The sequence below is a fragment of the Alligator sinensis genome, unplaced genomic scaffold (assembly GCF_000455745.1).
Source record: "Alligator sinensis unplaced genomic scaffold, ASM45574v1 scaffold12_1, whole genome shotgun sequence".
Classification (NCBI taxonomy): Eukaryota; Metazoa; Chordata; order Crocodylia; family Alligatoridae; genus Alligator; species Alligator sinensis.
The window spans coordinates 401,597-417,488 of NW_005841973.1; the positions used below are offsets into that span (position 1 = coordinate 401,597).

The 15,892-nt window shown below is 52.7% G+C and overlaps 1 protein-coding gene across 9 annotated transcripts in view; it reads right to left on the reverse strand.

Moving 5' to 3' along the window:
- Positions 1-15,348, reverse strand: part of LZTS3 (leucine zipper tumor suppressor family member 3) — a 115,421-nt gene extending 100,073 nt beyond the window's left edge. For 7 of the 9 annotated variants that reach the window (XM_025200649.1, XM_025200661.1, XM_025200647.1 and 4 more), the window contains exon 1: positions 15,071-15,348. The gene's annotated coding sequence lies outside the window, so the exon portion shown is untranslated. The remainder of the gene's footprint in view (positions 1-15,070) is intronic. The other 2 variants (XM_025200651.1, XM_025200650.1) reach the window with 2 other exon arrangements.
- Between the last annotated feature and the right edge of the window lie 544 nt (positions 15,349-15,892).

A 15,892-nucleotide genomic window follows, 5' to 3' on the forward strand; every position in this document is an offset into this window, starting at 1 on the left:
TTCAAGTCATCGCCATGCCTTCAACACCGCACACAAGCAGACAGAAGGGCCAAATCTCAGAAAGGCAGAGAGGAAAGCAGTCCCCACATGCAAGTGTGAACTGTGGTTTCCTAGCACATTGCCAGGCTGCTAGGAGGAGGATTTGCACTGTGCTGATAACTAGAGGCCTTGGAAGCCCAGTGCCCCGATCCTCACTATGCCAGGAACAATCAGCAGCCCTGTATTTAGGTCTCACAATGGGAAGGGTAAGGCAACCTTTTTTCTGCTGCTTGTAAGTTTACTGGGCTAACCGTTCCAGCTACAATTCCCCTCATTTGGTGCCTGTCTCAAGCTAAGGTTTGTTGGGAAACTTCAGCAGTTTCCAAGAATGAGGCTGGACAGGGAATGAACTTCCATACTCCTCAAAGGCAGTAGGTTATGATCCACGTGGGCCAGAAGCAGAGGGAACTGCTGGTAACCCCCCCTCTACCCATCCCATGAACCCACTAGACTGTCACTCAACCACCAGGTAATCTCTGCTTAGGTTCAGCCAGACCCGGACACACGCATGGGAGAACCGGGCGGCTGCCCGGGGCCCAGAGAGAAAGAGGGTCTAAAAATGGTAATTTCCCCCCCCATTGTCCAATTATTATTATAATTATCTCTGGGAAAGGGGGTCCCGATACTAAAAATTCACCTGGGGCCACCAGGAGTTTAGGTACGGTGCTGGGTTTAGCAAACAAAGCAAATGCACACAACAAAAAGCCTCACACACAACCCCCTCCTGCAGCAATTGGACATTCATGAGTAAAGAGGGGCCTGCAATGAAGGTTGCAGGAGCCACCTTAATTCAGTCCCCTTGTGCATGCACATCTGCATGATACACTCTTTAATTGCCTGCCCACGGATGATTTTCCCGCAAGACCCCTGCCTGATTTAGTACATAGGATGGATGCTTAATGAGCAGCTCTTCAAGGTTTTGTTTCTCCCGGCTATTCAGCGTGTGGCCTTGTGCCTCATTTATTGCATGCTATTCAGGCTGGGCTCTGAAAGCACAACCAGTCAGTTCCTTGTGGACTTCTCTCCACGGCTCATCACTATATTATCTCAGTGCTTCATAAACATTAATGAATCTGTTGTCATAGTCCCCCTGCGAGGTCAGGAGGCGTTATCATCTCCATTATGATGAGGAGGAATGAAGGCACTTGGAAGTTAAGGTCTGAGCTTTCCCACTCATTTGGGGCGTTTCATTTGAGACCAGTAGGAGCTGGTTTTCCCAGGGCACACTGCATTTGTACGTTCAAAGCCCCCCGCCGGCTTCTGTAAATCCAACTCCAGGGGGTCCAGTTGGGTGCCCAGAAAGTGAGGCACATATGCCGTCCACATGTCCTCAGGCTGGTTTGAGAGACTCTGAGCAAAGGCCAGAGAGGGAAGCCAGGTCTCAGGGCGGCAGTCAGCTGCCTTAACTATAAGGCTGCCCTTTCTCTTCCTGCAATCATCCATCGTTTCCATGCCGCAGCGTCCAGCTTCTGCAGGAGATCGCTCCCCGTACACATCTCCACACCAGCTTCTTCCCATGCACTGAATGGGGAAGGGTCTAAAACAAGCAGGGAGGGGGAAAGCACAAGGGAGATGCCTTGACGTGGCAAAAAGCAACCTGTGTTTTCTGCAGATAACCTTCATTCAGGGGTTTCAACACTGGACTTCGCAACCTCAACCATGTTCTTTTAACACAGCATGCACCAGGAAGCGAGTCCCCCTGCTTCGACAGCTCTGCAGTTCAGGCCCTGATCCTGTAATGACTTATGCACATACTGAAGCATACCTATATGGGTGGTTCCATTGATTTCGATGGAGCCACACGCACCACTGAAATCAAGCTGTGTGTGCATCCTGATATACCGTGTGCAAGTAAGCTTGGGCCTGCAAACACTCAAGAATACCAAGGAGCTTTATTCAGGTAAGCAGCCCAGCTGTGATCGAGAGGATCAGCCTGTTTAGTTGCATGTACCTCTCCGTGTTTGCAGGGTCATTTCCTCAGCCTGTTAGAACATCTTTGGCACCAGCCAAAGAGAGAAAGCGCACACGCGTGGTTATTAAAAACATTTCCACTGCCAAATTTAGGATTCAGAACAGATGCAGGAATGACACATTTGATCGCCGTACAGTTACATAACATTCAGGCTTCAATATTTGTTTTACAAGCAACAACAAAACTTCAGAACATGCAAAACTTTGTGGAGAGCGAGCGACACACAGAATCAGTGCTTGGCGTGGTCTGTAAAGTCAAGCATATTGGGGCTTTAACCATGAGATGAAGTGCCTGGCACAGGATGGATGGGAACCTTTTCAATCTCTCCTGCCTCCATGCCAAAACTAAAGTTACATCGGCCTCGATTGTGGAACTTCAGCACGCCGATGATTGAGCTGCCATTGCACATATTGAGGTGGACCTTCAAAAACAGCCTTTAGCTGCTTCGCCTGGGACTGACCCTTAACATTGGAAAGGCAAAGGTGCTTCACCAGCCTGCTCCGGCCCAATTACCTCCCCCGGCAAAGATCCTCATTGACGGATAGGATCTGGAGAACGTTGCACACTTTGCATATCTCAGCCACCCTCTCTCAAAGTTGGCCAACATCAACGAGGAGAGCCAGTATAGGATCCAACATGCTAGCTTTGCCTTTGGAAGACCGTATCATCATGTGCTCAACAATCACAGCACCAGGACTCGAACAAAGCTTCTGTTATAAAAGGCTGTGAAGCCTGGATGACCTACAAGGACCACTTGAAGGGCCTGCAACGCCTTTACCAGTGCTACCTCCAGCAGATCCTTGACATAAAGTGGGAGGATCATCACACAAATGCCAGTGTCCTCACCAATGCGAACACCACCGGCATGAAAGTGTTGATTAGTTAACATCAGCTGCAGTGGACAGGGTATTGTGTGCAAATCTGATGTACGTATACCAAAATAACTGCTACGCTCCCAACTCAGCCAAGGACAAAGGACGTGCCGAGGCTAGAGGAAACGCTTCAAGGACATCCTGAAGGCAAACATTAAGAAGTGTGGTGTTGACACCATAAATTGGGAAAAACTAGCTCGGGACAGGGCTACATGGTAACACCTGGTGAGAGAAGGCACACCTTTCTTTGAGGAAACCCTGGAGGCAGAAAAATGATGGAAATGGAAAAAAAGGAAAAAAAAATTATCAAGAAATCTGCAGTTCAACCCTCCCTTTAACCCCCGCTTGTGGCGTCTGCAGCTCTAGGATCGGCCTTATTAGCCATCCATGGACTCATCACTCATCTACAGTCTACTTGACCCATGAGAGCAATCGTCCTTGACCATGAAGGATCACCGATGACGAAGTTCCCAGTGAGACTGATCAGGTACCGAGAGGATCTTTAAAAATCAGGGCCAAAAAACCATGCAAGTAACTTTGGGACTCTCCTTTCAATGAGTGTTTGCACAGTGCCCAGGACTAGGCGGTTCTGATCTCCGATTGTAGGCTCAAGGTGCTATTGCAATACAAAGAATGAACAAATGTCAAGTGCCCATTGCCAGAGCTACTGGGAAGCTGGTTAAAGAGAGAAACTAAAGTCTTTATTTTTCAGTGATGGAGTGGCGACCAGATATCTATTTGCAAGACAAAAATATTTGCAAGACCTTTCTCTCCTTAGCAAGTTGTCTATCTGTCTGTGCTCCAGACAGAGTGATGCCAATAGGGGACTGGCGTACCTAAAAGCAGCGTGATTTGATTCCTCATGGAAAGAGCCTTGACATTCTTTGGATCTTAAACCCATCTACCTCTAGGTTTAAAAATAAAATAAAATAAAATAAAATAACAGGCTCTCTCAGGCAATGAAAAAATCCTGATGCACGATCTGGGCTTAGCCAGGAATACAAGTCTTCTTGGAAAAGACAACAATATGCCTGAAGAGCCTACAGAAACATGCCACAATTCCCAGAGGCAACAGCCAGCACACTCCAGACGGGGCTAGGACCAGAGGAGGACTAGACAGCAAGAGAGAGCAAGCCAAGAAGTGTTGTCTGGCACTGGCACCAAGAGCCTCTGGGAAGCTATAAGGTTCGAGTCAAGCTGAACGCAATACACAGGCATTGAAATATGGACTTAGCAGCTGGATTTTTAAATGCACATTAGTGTTGGGCTTATATTCCAGATAGAAGAAAATTGCATGTAATGCATGTAAATGAACCCAGATAGCTCTTTAAATTTTCAGCCACAGAGGATGCCTTACTGCCTAGCTACAGCTTTTATTAGCATTAAGCCACAACCACCAAGTCCCGCATCAAACAAAATCTAAATCCTTGCAGGGAGGCCACCTGAGACGCAGCTGCGTGCAGTTGCAGAGGTCCGCCAGCTTTCGAGGCTGCCCAACTGGAAGTTCGGCACTTGGGTACCTTTAAAAGTGACCTCAGCTGAAACCTTGAAACTAGGCTTGTTTTGTACAACTCACCGAGAGTCAAATATCAAGACACGTTACAAGAAAAGTTGATTCCAAGTTCTTTAGAGAGACGACGTTTTTGATGCGTAATTGGTGCTAAGTTTTGTTGGATTTCTCCAGTTATAAGGCGTTCCAATTTATCCCATTTCACGAAGCCAAATTGTTAAGAAGTATATATGTTCAGAGAGAGATTAAAATATAATCTCTCTCAAAATATATACTATATTGTGCTTCAGGTCCATCTCCAACCAAGTGGGTCTTGTGCTGCTACCGTGACTGCACCCTTGCCACCAAGTAGGATAATCAAATGCCCCAACACCCCACCCCAAACCTACTCAAATCCACCCATTTCCCTCCCTATACCCTCATCATCCAGCACCTTCCTGCAACGTCCTCATTGTCCTCATTTTAAAAGGGACTTAAACTGCTTGCCTTGATGAGGGCTTTGTTGGGGTCTGGGGTTGCTTGGCTTCCTAGCCATAGCGTGCTATGGAGCCATTATCCCGTGTGGGCTAGAGCAGTGCAAAATGGCTGGCCTGGCAGAAACCAATGCCGAGTGTACACATCTGCAGATTAGTGAACAATGACAGTGTCAGCTTGCATAATTCCCAGCCTCCATGTGCGAGCATCTCATGTGGCAGAGAGGGCCAGAGGAGAAAGGGAGCAGAGGAGAGCACAGGGCTTGGGTGGTGCAGAAGCCTGGTCTAAAAGATGCAGCTACCTCTCAAACAAGCCCAACCGAGAGGGGCTTGCCAGGTCCTTTGCTACCCCCTGGGATCTCCAGACCCACAGCACAGCAGAAGTTGGTTTCTTCCAGGTCTTCTGGACCTGCCGGACCAGCTGCGTTGTGAAGAACAGCTCTGGACAGCACTGGAGAAGGGCTAAACTGCCTGAATGGGAGTTGAGAGAACCAATTTCCATCCCTGCTCAGCCTCAGATGGCTCACAACCAGCCATTTAGGGCTACCGGGACCCCTCCAAAACCCCGTATAGATGCTGCTTAACCTCTTGGGGATCTCAAGCCCCCGAGACAATAGGTTTCTGCAGTCATCAGGCACAGCAGCACTTACATCCAGACCATCTAAAGCCCCAGAGGGATTCCCACACCTGGCGCTGCCCTAGCTGCGGTTATTTGACCCCAGCGGTGTTTCCTGCCCAGAGCAGCGGGGCTGGACCCGATGATCTCCCAAGGTCCCTTCCAGCCCTAAACTTCTGCCTCTCCAGATTGAGAGTCTCAGAGCAATCCCCCTGGCTTTGAGCTTGCACAGCACACAGTTGGGGGTCCCACATTTCATGGACAAATATCCCTGATATGCCCAACAGTCCCAGTAGGTCAGGAAATCTCTTGGGAAGCAGAGGCCCTCACTCTCCCCAGTTTGGATCAAGGACAGGAACTCAGGCCTCCTCTCTCACGAGACAGCACCTAACCACAGGTGATGGCAACTAATGGGAAGTCCAGCGAGACTGCCTCTGCATTTGAGCCCACATGCGAGACTGAGGGCTGGGGATTGAACCAGATGTCACTGTTTCCACCCCAGTGCTTGGGGCTGAGTATGGCCCTGGATCGCTCGGGGTATTGGGGTGCTGCCTGCTTACCCCCCTACCGAGATGCCCCAAGCACACTACCTCCCATGCCAGATGGAGGGTGCCTATTTTGGTGCATTCAGAGCATGGATCGGCACACACCCAGCGCCACACCAAGGCGGGCGGCTGGATGGGGAAGCAGCTTGGCACATCTCAGGACAGTGCAGCCCAGAGCTGAGCAACACAGGCATATCCCCAGTGCCTCCGTGCCAGGTCTATGACGGGGGAGGACATCGCTCATCTTCTCCCCTACTTCCCATCTGCCTTGTTCGTTAGAGGGTGCATGCTGCAAGGACACCCCGTTTGACTAGGTGGGCACACAGGGCCCAGCACAGCTCTGCTGTAAGAAGGGTTACTTCTAGTGTCAGGCCCACTAAAAAGACTTAAGCTAGGGAGGAGGCAGAAACCCAGCGGGCCAGCCTGTGTGCTGCTCCCCAGCACCTCCTGGCATGCCAACTGCTCCCTTTCCGCATCCCCCGAGCAGCAGCCACCCATCCCCCCTTTGCCAGCCGCTGCTCCATGCTCGGCGGGACCCATCACCCCTTTGCCAGCCGCTGCTCCATGCTCGGCTCTGGGATACCGTCCTGCCGGCAACAGCTGGAAACGAGAGAGAAGAATCAGGACCACCAGAGTCAACACTGCACGGGGTGTTACAGAAGTGCATGCCTCAGTCAAGGGCCCTGCGACGAGGGGACAGCCTTGCAGACGTGGCCTGCTGCTCCGTAGGAATCTCACAGCCAAGAAACACGCCTGGCTCTCTTGCCCAGGTACCCAGTGTACAGCTCTGCCTCATCCCCTCCCTGCATCAGGGTATTTTAAATTTAGTCCACGAACATTGCAGCTGCCATGTCTACTGCAGCTGCACACCTGTTGTCATGCTCAGGAGCGCGCAGGCTTCCTTGCTGGTGTCTCACCTGTTCCTTGGCTGTGAAAGCGCGTGCTACCATGTTCAGACAGGGCCCGCGGCTGCTGTGGTGCCAGGTCCCTCCAGGATACCAAGCACCCTAGAGGAAGAGATGGCTGCTCTCATGGTGAACACAGTAGCCCAGCACTTAGGGGATGGGGGTATTATTTCCAGATTTATTATTATTGATTATTATCTGTGAACCATGAACTATGATTATTTCCAGATACAGAACCTTAGGCAAGTCATGTAGTCTTTGCACCTCAGTTTCCTAGCTGTAAAATGGGGGTAATGGCACTGTCTCCGACCCATATGGCTCTGATTGCTTGCTCAAGGCAGCGACTGGTACTGCATGTTTGTGCGTTCCCTGACACGGCAGCCTCCTGTTTTAAGCTGCAGCTTCTATAAAAGCAATGAAATCTCCTCTTAAGTGGTATCTGTTTTACAGAATAAGCAGTGGAGTCCTACAGCGTTATATAGCAGAGCGCAGGAGACCTGGGGTGGGAGTCACAGTTTATCCATTTGCTGCTCCAGCCACGAGATAAGGGCGCTGGATAACTGCTGAAGTCCTATCCTGCGCGTCGCAAGGATCAGGGCACGGCAGAAAGCAGGGACAGGCTGAAGTACAGCAGGTCAGGGCGTCCCACTCAGGTAGGGGCACGTTGCCAGCCAGCTGGAAATGCACCTCTAGTTTGCATGGCAAGGGCATGCAGAGGTCCTGCTCGGAAAGAAGAGCTGCACTGTGCTAGGCGCTGTACAAAAAAAGTCCGCTGCCCCAAAGGGTTTGCAGCTCTGGCCTACGGCAGTACCGAATGACCTCCAAGTGGCCACGGCTGCACCGTGCAGGCTGCATGTTCCCAAGCTGCACGTCATGCCACATAAGCCACCCCCATACCACACAGGCTCCTGACATGTCGTGCCAACCCGTCCCCTACGTGCATCCCTGCTGCAAGCCATGGAGGCATCCCGTCACATGTGTGCAGGTGCGCTGCATGTCCCCCCCCCCACGAACCACCCTCGTCTCGAAGCAGGCAGCACACCGGTGTGTACAGCACATGGTCCCCAGATCCCTCCAAGCCCTTTGGCCACGGGCATCATAGGTGCTAAGGGTTGGCAAGGTCCTCGAGTCCAACCCCAAGAAGTGAAAGTCAGGCATTTCCACAGCACAAAGAGCCTGCGACTCGACGTAGTGGGGGAATCTCCTAACAGTACAGGGCTTATGACGCACAGATCAGCAATCCCGAGTGTGCCCAGCCGAGGGCAAAAGTGCTGCTTTCATCAGTGCAGCATGAAATACCCGCTAGCATATTGGGGGTCCTGCCATCTCCTTTCTACCCAGCAGACAAGCGCCTGGTAGAAACGCATCTGCCTGCCTCCCGGATTTCTGCCATCCTTCGCTTAGGTGGGAACCCAAAGAGAAGAAATTGCTTATCACTTGTTTTTCCTGGCACAGATCATTATTATTGTTCCCGGTGCTGCGATTCCTGAAGAAAAACATGTCTTTTGGCCACGTTCCAACGGATCTGGGCAATTCACAACGCCAGCACGTCTATATATATATATATGTATATATATATATATATATTTTTTTTTTTTTTAAAGCTGCTCTCGCTCCATTATTTGGCAGCTTGGAAGCCAGTTAATTCCTCCAGCTAATAAATATTTGCAAGCTTGTTTGTGTGAAGAGCGGCGTGTTGATAGCATCATCGCGTTCCTCCCGAGCTGTGTACAAAATAAGAGAAAGGGTCTCCGTAACATCTGTGTTAATCTGGAGCGTCTCCAATCGCAGCAGTTACTCCAGATTTACGCAGGCCTAGCTGACACCAGGATCTGGTCCAGAAAGAGAATCTAAACAGAAGCTTTTGTGGGGGTTTTTTGTGCTCATTTATATACTGCGAGTATAAGGAGGGAGGGCATTAGCTCTGCCCCAACGACTCTCAGCTCCACCCTGCATTCCCGAGCTGGGACCAGGCTTGGGCAGGGGTCCAGAGGTCAGGTCTTGAGCAGATTAGATGCAGGCCGGCTTCATGGCCGAAGAAAGAAAAGCTTTCTGCCCCAATGTTTCTCCCATCTAAGCCGAGGCTCCTGCATAGCTAGCGGGGCTATTAAGGGGAAAGTTTCTTTGCAGGCCTCCGATCGCTAGAGATCAATGAGGTGGTCTGAGGCTACCCCCTTCTCGAGAGCACATGAAAGCTGGGATCAGGCTTTGGATAAAAAGTTCAGCCCTACCCTTCACATACAACCCATTCAAATCCCCACCCCCCTTTCAATTTTTTAGGGCAGTGGCTCTCAATTTTTTATTTTTTTTTAGACTCCAGGCATCTCTCCAGAACTTTTTCTGAATTTAGTTGCACCCCGTTTTAGAAAAGCTAAGTGATTTATGACAAGGCAATTCTCCCATTGCAAAGAACTCAGGCAAGTCACAACCGGGCAGAAGGGTCTCGATACTGTGGATACCTCCGAAATCCCTGGGTTTCCCGTGAGTGGTGTGGAGGCGTTTGCACACCTAGCAATGCTAACATTGCACCACACCCTTAAAAGGATCTCACAGCAAGCCAGGGTGGTGCACCCCCGGGTGAGAAGCACTGCTCTAGGGGCCCGAATTGCAGTCCAGGGACCACAAAACGCAGCCCGGACAGGTGGCACTAGCACCCCTTGTTCCCATTCCCTCTATCAATCTGAGAGCACTAGAAACACCTCGAGCACTTTCTCTCTCCCGTGTCGCCGACTCCCAGATTTGGACTACTGCGACGCAGAAGTGTTTTGCAGAAGAACCAGCCGCGGGGATCAGGCTCCTGCCTGAGAGTCTCAGGGAAATAATTATTTATTTTCCATGTATTTAAATACATAAAAGGAAAATAAATCAGTGCTGGGCTCTGGAGGTTGCAAAGAAGAGATTGGAAACCTGGAGCAAATCTATCCTGAGGGCTGAATAACTAAAACAGCCCAACCTTTGTTAGTTAGGTTAATTAATTTTCAGGGGTACAGACTCTGGATTTTTTTTTTTTTAATTTAAATATTTGGGTGCTTCACTGTAGTACAATCCCGCAGCTCAGGGAGGAATTTGTTCAATCAGGAACTTGTTCAAGCAAAGGGCAGGGTGCTGGTCACTAAGCCGTCAATGAGAGAGGGTGAGGAAGGGTCTGATGTTCTCCTGAAAAGCAGAAAAACTTATTGAACACTATCAATTTTCCCCCATGTTTTACTGAAGACCTGCTACCATGTCCCCAGGACCATACGATATCACGGTGTCATTCTGCAATGCCTTCTACATCTCATTTGCTTAGATTGAAAGCAAAACTCAGCAGAGGAGGGAGATGAATTATGACACAATATTATTTCTGAGACACTCAGTGCAGGATCAGCTGGTGGGATTGGGTCCGATATTTCAACCAAATGGCCATGGGGGTCCTTCCTCCTTTGCTTTAAAAAAGGCCCAAAACACACAGTCAACCAGGCATGGGTTCGAGGCCTGCATTTTAATTGAGCTCCTGCCTTCAAATCTTGCAGCAACTCATTACGGGCCCGATTTCAAGGCTCGCTGAAGCCAAGAGGAGTGTTTTTCTGCTGACATCAGTGGGCTTTGGATCAGGCCTTAAAGAGCAATCGGAGAGAGGGTTGTTGGCCTCAGCTCAGCCTTGGATGCATGGGATGCGAATCATCCTGTTCTTCTCTCTCCGGTTGCTTCTGCTCTTTCCCCAAGCCCTCGATGCCCCATGCAGGTTTTGTGGCACACGTCCCGAGTCCCCGTGCCAAGGACAAATGTCCTTCTGTCCCTTTAGGGGTCTGGCAAAGTTTTACAGGTAGCACACCAGGTTTGGGAGCCTTCACTTCTTTCTGGGAAGCCCAGCTTCAGAGGCTGGGATAGAAATGCCATTTCCAAGGAGGCAGCAAGGCGTTTATTCAACGCTTTCCGAAAAAAGTAAGTTCCTGCACACTATCAAGTTTACACCCCCACCCCACCACAAAAAATCACCTCCAGATTTACCAGTCATCCGAAACCCCATCCCTCCCCACTCAAACCCCCAAGAAGCACAGCATGCCTGGCATATGGGGAAGGCAGAAGAGGAGCACAGCCTAGGGAATCCCCCGGCGTACTTCCTACGGCATCCGACTTTCCCCATCGGCAGATCACCCCTGCACAAGCCTGATGCCATAGCAAGGCTGTAATGCGGAGAGGGCAGGAAGATGGAGGCATTTGGAGACCTCATTTGGCTTTAAAGGGGTACTCTGCTCACATCTAGTCCTGTTCACTAGCTGCTACAACAAGAACGACAGAAAGACCGAAGGGGTAGGGAAGGGAGACTATGGCTGGGTGTGTCCAACTGCTGGATGTCCAGCAAGGGTCTCCGCTTCCCCTGCATAGTGCATGTCCCTCACCTCTCTGTACAAAGCAACTTTGACCCTTCAAAGAGCACCGACAGCCTCTTTTGAGAAATGGCTCAGCTCAGAAAAAGCCTTCCCCAAAGCCAGGTGCTGCCCGACTCACGTCTGGGCTGTCTAGAGGCAATGGGACCCCCGCGGCAGACCCTTGCTGCGACTTGGAGCCCTGCTCACCACGGTCTCTGTGCTCAGGGAGGGAGATCAGCTCCCCCTCCACCTGCCGGGGAGCAGCAAGGTAGCGACACGCAATTCACCCCACCTCGAACAGTTTTCGGGCTCTGGAGCTGCTCCTCCAATCCCGCTGGAGGCCTTGAGGATCGGGCCCCAGGACAGCAACCCCACAGGCAGCCAGGTGCCCCCGAGATGCCACCAGGTCAGACTCCCATCCAGCAGAAGCTCCTGCAGGAAAGTACCCCGAGAGGAGCCACATACAGGTTCCCCAGCGCCATCACTCTGGGTACCAAGATGGGCTGGGCTACGATCCCCTTCCTCGGGGCACTGGCAGCATACTTGTCCCTCCTGCCATCTCCCTCGGGTTCACTTTTATGAGGTGTGATGGGTGGGAAGGGATAGAGCAGCTGCTTGTGAACTCACCAGCCCAGGACATCCCTCCCAGTGCCGTGTCCGTATGACCCAGAGCTCCTTCCACAGCTCAGAGCCCCAGGGACAAGCAGTAGGTAGCAGCCTCCAACATCAATCCAGGTGCATTTGTCTCCACTAAGGTTTCACTTCCCTGAACAAAAGATGCTCTTAAGAGTTGGCTTCTTGCATACAAATCCTCTTCACTGGGCCTGGCTCCTGGACAGCCTGCTCCCCACCCTGGGCTTACCCTATCTTCCATCCTCTCCTTGTCATACTATGGCATGCACGGTCTGTGCTAATGGTTACAGCCAAGTCACAAGCCTGAAGAGCAGGGCTGAGAGGTAGCATCAGGGACCAAGCCAAGAGAGAATCAGAAGCCAGAAAATGAAGGCCAGGTTGGAAGTCAGCAAACAGGGACTGAGGGCGAAGCGGCGGGGGCAGAGACCAGCTACAGCTGCAACCCAGCCGGCAATCAGGCCCAGCTGCACACAATCAGGAATCAAGCCGCAATCCTGGTACAAGCCCTTCCCCTGAAGGTGCCCTGCAAAAAGCCACACTCTACCAAGGGGTCTCAGGAAGTAGGGGGCTGGCCCGTTGGAAAGGGACTCTCTCTGTCCTCACCTGCAGCTCCACAGGCACGTGGCCTGGCCCCCAGTTCTCACACGGGAGCTGAGACCGGGCTGTAATCACGGGCAGATGTTACAGGTTAAGGTCTGTCCTGCCATGCCACTGTGCAGCTCCACCAACAATGCAGTCCTGGATATGCAGCAGGGAAGCCCCTTCCTGGGAATAGCCGGGGTAGCGCTCAGAGCCCCTGGAGCTAGAAGAGGGTCTTTGCGAATCACCTGCAGGATAGAGCCCAGGACACACACTACTTTCACCTGCTAGGGGCAGCAGTGCCCCGACCCACCCTCACCAACTGGATTATTGTACGGTGATTTTTCTCCTTCCAGTGTCCCTGAACCTTGCCGAGCGCCGAGAGGCTGTTTATTCCATAGCAATTCCCTGAGGTGGCTCTAAATCTGCATCTGCCTTTGCACAGCTTGGGGAGCATGCTGGTGAATGTACAGGGCCTGGCGCGGTGCGGGAGCCACAGAGACCCCCGGGTCCCGTTTCACTCACGTGGACAACAAGACTGAAGTCCTGCACAAGGAATTACCCCGGTGAAAGGGCCTTGCGACACTAACCTCCCTTTTTAATGGAAGTCTCCTCTAGTATAAAGGAAATTAATTCTGCATGGGAGCTGGACTCGGGCGACCTTGCTTTGCGCTGTCTATGGGTGCTTGCAATCAAGCAGCTGCAGAAATGCCACCATACACACGAACCTCTCCTCTGGGAGAGGAAGGACTCTCCACGCGTGACAAGAGATTACTCCCACGGCTTAACAAGCTACTGGAAGGTGCTTGGACACTAGCAGCACGATGCACATAGACAGAAAGGACTGGGCATCACATGGACGCTGGATGGAGTCCATCACCATTTATTCATTCTTTTGTGCCATCGTCCACCCGGTGATCTCAAAGCACCACGCATCACCGCCCGCCCCTGAGCACTGATCAAAGGCCCCTGGCAGGATGGCTGCCTGCAGAGACTTGTGAAATGCAAATCATTAATCCAGAACAGCAGCCAAGTCTCATCACACAGGTAAGAGGTGGGGAAATACCATGCTGCGGGGTGGAGGGGAGAATTCGGGTTGAGAAAAGCTCTGCGACTTTCCCCAGATTATTCTGGCTCAGCACCAGCGCTAGGAGCAGACCCCAGGAGTCCTGATTCAGACACTTGTGCCACTTACCCTCACTTTAAATAACTACGCGGCTGTCAGACTCCCCACATCAAAACCTGCTGGCAGCTACAGAGCAATCCCATTCAAGCTCTGGGTTGCCATTCACGTCTAACAGGCCGGGGGGAGGAAAGGGGGAAAGGCAGCCTGCAAGCGTGATGCCACCGTGGGAAACACTCCCCCGGCATCTAAAAGATGCCTCCTTCCAGGATCTCTGGCCACCTCTGATCACGTCCCAGCATCTCCCAGTCCCCGGCTCATGCGCTGCTGACCTGGGCACCCCGGCAAGGGCTCGGTCAGCGCCGACATCACGGGGAGAGCCAGGGGCCGCGGAAAAGCAAGAGCAGGCGGCTCCTGGACGTGTCTCTCTCTGCTGCACTGCAGTAAAGCTCCTGCCCCGCTCTCTCCTGGGGAGCCAAGGGGAAGCTGCTCGGATTGGAAACCAAGCCAACCCCTCATCGCAGCCCCCTAAGCCCCCAGCCCCAAACGCAGGAGGCACCCAGGAATTCAGAGCAACAACTTACTTCCCCATAAGGAACAGGGCTGGATCCTGCCCGGACTTTGGGGGTGCTACCCCGACTTACACTGACAGTGGATGTGGCGGTCAGCGCACATGCACGCTGCATGCGTGTGCGTGTTTACACGCTCGATCCAGTTGGCAGCAGGCAGTGCATTAAAAATACCCACAAAAAACCAAACCCCAGGAGGCCCGGTTCCCTGCTCATTTGCCGTGCAAAGCGCCCTGGGCTTTACGATCCTCCCTGTGCAACATCCTAGTCCGGTTTCCTCCGTGCCTTCCCCGATGACAGCCCTGCTCGTCTCGCGCCGGAGCCAGAGCGCGCACGGAGAGCGCCGCCACTGAAGCGATCCACAGTGCGGGAGAAGCAGATGACATAATTCACAGCGATCGCATGTTAATCGCCCCGACACCCGCAGCTCGCTGGCTGGATCACACCCCACTCGTGACATCACCGCAAAAAGCCCCCGACACCGCCGGCCCCGGACGAGCGGGCTCGGGCCTACTCGACCCTGCACTTTGGCCGTTTCCCGCTGGACTTGGCAGGGTCAGAACGAGATGCGGGGCTGGAGGCATAAAGCAAAGCCGAGATCGTGGCTCTGATCCCCTGTCCCTGCCCCCAGATCTTCCAGCCTCTTCCCAAAACCATCTGATGCTTCGAGAGCAGCACTGCAGAAATCACGTCTCCCTAAAGCCATCCGTCCCCCTGCACCCACCCACCCACCCACCCACCCCGATGCCAGGATGCACCAGGTATCACCGTAATGCAACCTTCCCGCTCTGCGCCAGCGGCGACACGCGTGTCCCCAGGCCACCCTGCAACCACGCGTGCCCTCCAGCCTGGGGGACCAGCGCGAGCCCCCCGCAGCCTTACTCTTGGCAGGAACGCGGTGCTGCCTTCTGGATCCGGCCTGCCGATGCACAAATCCCCCCCTTGGCACAACGCGGAGTCCTAGACATAGAGGAAAGGGAGGAGGATCAGAGGCGTGGAGCTCGCTGCGGCCGCCGTGGTGCCGAGGCTGCCAGCTCCTTGCAGTCTGAGGGGTCTCATCTCATCTCATCATGTGTCACCACCACGCACCCGCACTCACAGCCACATTTCCCCCCTTCTTGCGGCAAAGAGCAGCCAGCCCCAGTCCCACCCCCTGTCAGTGCAGCAGCCTAACAGCAGCCAGGGGAAGGCAGAGAGGGTGGATCTCAGCTCCTTCCCTTTAACTCTTCCTTCCCCAGCTAGCCCGGTCCCTCTGACCGTGCTTGTCCGGCTGCTCAGCCAAATCCTGCGCCTCTGGCCCTGGCGTTGCTTGGCAGTGGGTCCTGTTGAAGCTTCCTAGGGGCGCTTCCCCGGACAGAAAGAGCAGGAGTCGACCGGCAAGCTCCTGAGAGAGAGGCCGGCCGTCGGCTCCATTCCCTGCTCCGCCACTGCTTGCCCGGGTGACCTTGGGCAAGTCACTTAAGGGCTTATGTTCCCAATAAGTGCCTGGAGATGCAGTCAGGGGCCAAAGGGGGCTTCTGCTGATACCAATAGATGCCAGGGACTAAGCATTTCCTAATGCACCGCCCCCCAGGTGTGTCTTTGTATGTTTAGCCTCACACACAAAGGTAGAAGATCTGACCCCTAGTTTCTCAGCGACTTATTTCTCCAGTGAAGATAGACCCGGTCTCATTGTGGAGATGTGCAGGGAGTCTTACAGGGCAC